The sequence below is a fragment of the Myotis davidii genome, unplaced genomic scaffold (genome assembly GCF_000327345.1).
Source record: "Myotis davidii unplaced genomic scaffold, ASM32734v1 scaffold560, whole genome shotgun sequence".
Taxonomy (NCBI): Eukaryota; Metazoa; Chordata; class Mammalia; order Chiroptera; family Vespertilionidae; genus Myotis; species Myotis davidii.
The window spans coordinates 2,025,291-2,032,228 of NW_006294418.1; the positions used below are offsets into that span (position 1 = coordinate 2,025,291).

At 37.2% G+C, this 6,938-nt stretch overlaps 1 pseudogene; it reads left to right on the forward strand.

Annotated features, from left to right (window-relative positions):
• Positions 1-1,737: 1,737 nt before the first annotated feature.
• Positions 1,738-3,808, forward strand: LOC102767514 (annotated as a pseudogene).
• Positions 3,809-6,938: the final 3,130 nt, after the last annotated feature.

The following is a 6,938-nucleotide window of genomic DNA, read 5'->3' on the forward strand; positions in this document are numbered from 1 at the left end:
ACTCTCACAAATAACCATGACCCAACTGAGACAAGTGAGCTCTGGTGACCTTGCCCCAGTGTGCTCTCCATGGGCTGCCTGAGAGGTTGGATGAGGTGCTGCGTGAGGGATGAGAGCAGGATGCTGGAGTGCCACAGAGCTGCAGGTCGTCTTCTCTGCGTGCGGCCAGAACGATGAAGCTCAGCAATCAGTGCTCTAGAACTGGATGGCATTTACTGAAAATTGTCATTTCCTCACAATTAAATAAATTTATTTTACTCATTTTCATGAGTGACAAGAAAAGCAGACACAACAAAATAAGCAAACAGAAATAGTAACAAAACCTTTCCAGGAAGGGTGGGTGGTGGCATTATAGAGAGAAGGAAGAACATGGCAGGAGCACTGAGGAGAGAAAGTAGTCCATTGTGCCTTCAGGTTGGGCTGAGTTGTCTGGGAGAATGATATTAAATAATGGCCACGTCTAGTCACACACTTACGAGCAATTACTATTTCCTGGACACTAGAGGTGATGCAGTAGCGGGTGAGTGTCTTTGACTTTCTTTTCTTAAGAGGCCTTTATTCTATCCAATAGCGTTAAGCATTTGAGGTAAGACCCAACCCTGAATTTCCAGGAATAAAAAGCTGTTGAAATAAAGGGGTACACAGAAAGTTAAAATGATATTTCGGATTTTTTTTTTTGTTTTTTCTGTTACTGAACCTAACACTTATTAACTAACACAATTTTCATCCTCATGCTGAGTCACTTTCATTCAACAAATATTAATTACCTTTTCATATTCTTCCACATGCTTTGAAACGTGCTTCCTAATTCATCTCTCCCACTCCTAGCTCATTAGATTCGCAGCACAAACAACTAACAAGTCATAATATTTGCCTTGGGATCCACTGTGATCTGAGATTGCTGTGAATTCCTGGCTCTAACTCTATAGTTGGGTGAATTTTGAGAAGCAAGTAGTCTTTCAGAGCCAGTTCCTGCATGAGGAAAAGACAAATGTTGCTCAAAAATGTTTAAGGTCTTACAGCGAAGGAAAATTAGATTATGTAAAGTGAGCCTAAAATTGGGCCACAGAATGTTATTTTGACCTTTGATTGCAGACCTTTTACTCTAATGGGAATTGTTAATATCAGATCAACACAGGACTCTTTTACTAAGCTTTGAAATAAATTAATCAGAACCCAGGTAGAGATAGCATTGTGCATATAAATATTTAATTGTACTAAAGAATGGACCCTGACCTAGCTGGTTTGACTCTGTGGTTGGAGCATTGGTCCAGAGTTCAATTCTGGTCGAGGGTAGGTACCTTGGTTGCACACTTGATCCCGGACCCTTCGAGGGGTGTGCGGGAGGTAACCAATCAATGTGTCCCTTTCATATCGATGTTTCTCTCTCTCAGCCTCTCCCCCTCCCTTCCATTCTGTCAAAAAAAAATCAATGGAAAAATAGTCACAGGTAAGGATTAATAAAAACAAAAAAGAATTGACTGTAGTATCCTGATGATAGGTATAACATTAGTTTTAATCAGATATCCAATAGCAAAATAACTAAGAATATTACAATCTTGGATAAGTTATTGCTTATTCTTTTAAAGTAAAAAAAGGAAAGAAGATGAACTGATTCAATATAGAATTTAGTCTCTCTGTGCCTGGACCTTGTAGCTCCCCTGGCACCAAGCTAGGGGATATGGAACCTCAGAGGGAGGCACCTGGGTCAGTACTAACCATACGACAAGGATCCCCATGGATGAGTCTAGTGCAGGTACTACACAGACAAGTACTTGAAATAAGGTGCTTCTAAAAGAAAAGCAGAACTAGAAGAGACTATGAGAAAGAAGTCTGAGTTTAAGAGAAAAGCTCTACATATTGTAGAAGAGAATATTACAGAATTCTTAAAGGAGTGTAGGAGGTTTATCACACTGGCTCATTACAGCAATATCGTGGATGAATGTTCTATTATCAAGCTCTGTGGTTAGCCCTTATTGTCACAAGAAGCTAGGAATTTTATCAAAACAGAGAGATAACATGTCTACCAAAACCAATAAAGTCTATGAAAGTATTTGTGCAACAATCTTTGTTATAAAGCATCTAAATTTTGTGAAGCACAAATTCCTAAAACTGCAGTGTGGGTTTGAGAAGAAAGGCACCCTGATTTTCATCTGCTAAAAGAAGTACAAAGTGGCCGTTCTGGACAAGAAGTACAGTTATGCAATAAGGCCATTAAAACACCAGATATTGGCAATCCTGGCCATTTTGTGAAGCAGTATGAGCCTAGTTGTTCTAGAACTCCAAATGATACTGTTAGTGATAATGAGAAAGACTTTGTTTCCTCCATTCTACCAGGAAACAGACCAAATACAATGGGTAGAAGGCCACAACTGATCTCTCTCACACACATACAAACACACACACACACACACACACACACACACACAGCATTATGAACAAGAAAGCTGGTCAAAAAACTAACTTCAAGCAAGAAAGCAAAGAGCAAACATTAGATGTTATTGAGCAGTTAGGCAATTGCAGATTAGATAGGAGAAAGCGAAATAGTTCTTTACCAGAAAAATTAGAAGCTTCAGAAATTTCTGAAAAAAACACACAATAGTTCAGAAATAACTCTTGGTGGGCATAAGTAAGAAAAGTGCTGAGCATTTTAAGAGAAAGTTTGCCAAATCAAAACAAGTTTGGTTAGCTTTTAGTTCAGTGCCCGGAGTTGCAAGGGTAAACTTCAAGTTCGGAAGGAGACTTTGATTCAGTGGAAGACAGAAGAAACTTTGAGGATTTTGTATGGCCAGAATTACGTGTCTGTGTGTCTGAAACCCTCTTCAGCCCCTCTGGTTAAAGAAGAAGAACCTGATGATGACACAGTCTCTGACTCAGACAGTCATTCCCCTGCCTTGTGGGACTCTCAGGACAGCTTGGATGAATCTTAGGGTCTCAGATAACAGCCATTAAACTACTGCCAAGTTATGAGAACTTGAAAAAAGTAACTGAAACATTAAACCTAAGGATCAGCTCTAGCCGGTTTGGCTCAATGGATAGAGCGTCAGCCTGCGCGCGAAACAAAGGTTCCTGGATTTGATTATAATCAAGGGCCCCCGTACTTCGGTTGCAGGCTCCTCCCTGACCTGGCCCTGGTCAGGGCCCGTGCAGGAGACAACCAGTCGATGTGTTTCTCTCACATCAATGTTTCTCACTGTCTGTCCCTCTCTCTTCCACTGTCCCTAAAAATCAATGGAAAAATAGCCTCAGGTGAGGATTAACACACACACACACACACACACAAATCAAAGAAACACCTAAGGATCAAAGAGTTTTATAGAGGATGATGTTTTGTTGTTTTATTTTTATTTATTAAATATACTTTTATTGATTTCAGAGAGGAAGAGAGAGAGAGAGAGAGAGAAAGAGAGAGAGAGAGAGAAACATCAGGGATAAGAGAGAATCATTGATCAGCTGCCTCTTGCATGCCCCACAATGGGATCACAAGCCCACAACCTGGACATGTGCCCTGACCAGGAATTGAACCATGACCTCCTGTTTCATAGGTCAACGCTCAACCACTGAGCCATGCCGGTTGGGCTGGGGATGATGTTTTAGTAGAAGAAACTACCAAATCACAAGACTCAGCAGAACATGATCCCACCTTTCCATGATAGATTCAAGTTCTCAGAAACAGATTAGAAAACACATTGTACTTGCAGAAATTGAGTCAAGATTGCCTGGACATTTGGGGCCTCTTCAGATTGCATTAGGAGATATTTGCACACAACTTAAAAATCTTGTCCACATTTTTAGATCAGAATTCTAGCCACAATAACAGTCTGATGGTAACTTTTCCATCTTTTTTCCCCCCTCCTTCTTTCAATTAAACATGCTTAAAAAAAATTCTTAGCTTGCAGACTATACAGAAACTAATCGTGGGCTAGAATTGGCACACAAACCATAACTTGTCAACCCCTGGTCTAGCACACTATAAGTAGATTGTGGGATCACACTACAAATGCATTTTTAACAATAGAAGGAGCTGTCAATCTGTTTTCCAGATTAGCTGAAACATTTTTCATTGCTGTCAGCAATGTGTGAGTGCCTATTGTTCCCCATTATTACTAGCAGTTGGTATTGTCATATTTTTGTTCTTTTTTTATTTTTTTGTTCTTTTTTTAAACTTATTCTAATGTGTGTAGTAATATCTTATTTGGGATATTATATGCATTTCCTTAATAGCTAATGAAATTTAGCATTAATAGTTGTATGAGATTGTGAACTACCCTCATATTTTCTTTTTTAAAAAAAAATGTAGCTCTGGGATTTCTTTAAAACCTATTGCACCCCACTCTCATCTTTCCTTCTAGTATTTCAATGATACAAATTTTATGATTTTGTATATTGGCATAACTGCCATGTTCATTTTCTTATAATCTCTCTCTCTGTTTTTTAACCTCTGATGCAGAGATTGGATAACCGCTTTTGTTATGTCTACAAGGTCATTGATTCTTTTCTCTGCCATTTCCATTCTGCTCTTGAGTCCGTCTTGGAATTACAAAAAATGTATATATTGTATGTTTTTAAGTTATAAAGTTTCAATTTGTTTCCTTTTAAAATATTTTACTTCTCTGCTGAAACTTTCTATTTTTCATTCATTTAAATAGTAACTTTCCTCATACATCAGTATTATAATAGCTACCTTAAAATCTTTGTCTGATAATTCCAATAGCTGTGTTATTTGGGGGTTGATGTTTATTGATTCTTTTCCTGTCAGAGATGTTGAGATTGTTCTAGTTCTTATGTTGAATAATTTTGAATTTTATCTATATATTTTGAATATTCTCTTAAGAGACTTTGTGTCTTATTACATCCTATGGTTAATGTTGATATTTTTCATTTCCTTTGGTTTATGTTAGCACCCAGTCTACCCAGATAAGTTTAGTCTACAAGGATCTGCCCTGCACATAGACCACTTAGTCACCAACTTGAAATCTGGGATCAGTTCTCAATGTTTTCTTACATTGTTTAGGGTTAGATACATTCAAGCATAGTTCAGGGTGAGCTCAGGAGTTTACGTACAACTTTATATGATCATTTTCTTAAGCTCCCTCTTTGCAATAGGCCTAAAACTTTCCTGTTCCCAGAGGCCCACTTTCATTTTCTTCTGATCAAAAAACTAAAATATAGTGTACACATTTTGTTATTCACTCCTTGTGACTATACTTGCTTCTGGTAAGGCAAGAGGGCAGAGAACAAAAGCAACCAGAGTTTTCCTACATTCTTAGAACTATCCTTCCTCTGGTTAGAGAGAAATGCTTTCTTTCTCAGTGGTTTGAGTGTATGTGCAGCTGCTGCTGTTACAACTGCCACCACTGTCACAGGATTGACTGGTCATTATCATGGATGATCACAGAAAAAACTGATAGGAAAAAGAAAAAAAAAAACACTAGAATAACTTACTCACCCTCTCTTTATCTGGCCCTTAGTAATTTTCTAAGGACCAGATGTGGGAATAGTGGGCTTCTCTTGGAGCACTTACAGTCCATACACTATATAATTTGGGGTTTCAGGCTGTCTTTGAAACCAAGACAAGAGCAATTTCTCAGAGGTGGAAACAAAATAAAAAATTCAATGTCAGGTTCTGGTGGCACTTCAGATTTTGGTTTTCTCCCTTTGATAAACCTACCGACATTTGTATTTCAGACTTCGCAGATTCTAAAGTGCTACTCAATGAATTTTAGTTACATTTATTGTGTCAGAGTGGAGTGTGCTCCTCCAGGTCAAGTTGTGTCTAAGACTTCTCTAAAATATAAAAGACAAAAGATAGTTTTTTGTAGTTAAAGAGAAAAAAACTATTAAATTGAAATTATACTAAAAAAGAAAAAAACATTTATTTGAAAATATTTTTTCAAAAAGAAGAATATGTTTGTAAGCTAGTTTTTCATTCTAATAACCAAACCCAGAATTGGTCCTTAGGAATTGTGAGATGCAGTGCTGTATGTGTCATTTAATAAAAGTGATAAGTTCTGGGACCAGTAGTTTGCTTCTGGACATTATTTGTCTACCGATAAAATTTGGACCTACTTTTTCAGAGGAATATGGTCTCAGAGATTTATAGACATAAACATCAACTCTACTTAATTAGTATTCCAAATCACCAAATTCAATTCAGTATTGACAACAACAACCAAGACCCAAGCACATTAGTATCACAAGCATTTAGATTGTAACAATTTTACAATTAGCTCTTATCCAAACAAATTCATATTAGGTGCTTATAATCTTCTTGATATTACAAAGGCTCCAAATAATCAAAATACAAATGAAACAAAAACAGCTTGAATCTTTATGCTTCCCATTACTAATTGCAATACAATCAGCAACAATTTCATGTTCACCAATCTGTAAAAACATTGCATATCTTTAACAAGGGTCTTTTCTTTTCCTTTCTTTTCATGTTTCTTCTTTTTTTCTTGTTAAATTTGAGAGTGAAATCCTTAGATTTCTCAAATGAGCAGTCATAATATGTTGGAATTTTAGCCTAGGATTTCTAATCAAAGAACACTCTAATAAAACACCTAGATCTACTTGTCAATGACCTTTAAATGAATGGGCTTTCATTTTTTCATATTTATATGGAGGAAAAGATCTCTTAAATATAAATCCCTCTACATTTTTTTAAAAATATATGTTTTTATTGATTTCAGAGAGGAAGGGACAGGGAGAGAGAAATAGGAGCATCAATGATGACAGAGAATCATTGATTGGCTGCCTCTTGCATGCCCCCTACCCTGATCGAGCCTGCAACCCAGGCATGTGCCCTTGACCAGAATCAAACCCGGACCCTTCAAGTCCATAGGCCAACACTCTATCCACTGAGCCAAACTGGTCAGGGCCACTATTATTTCTTCATCATTGTTTTATATATACATATATATGTATGTAAATGTATA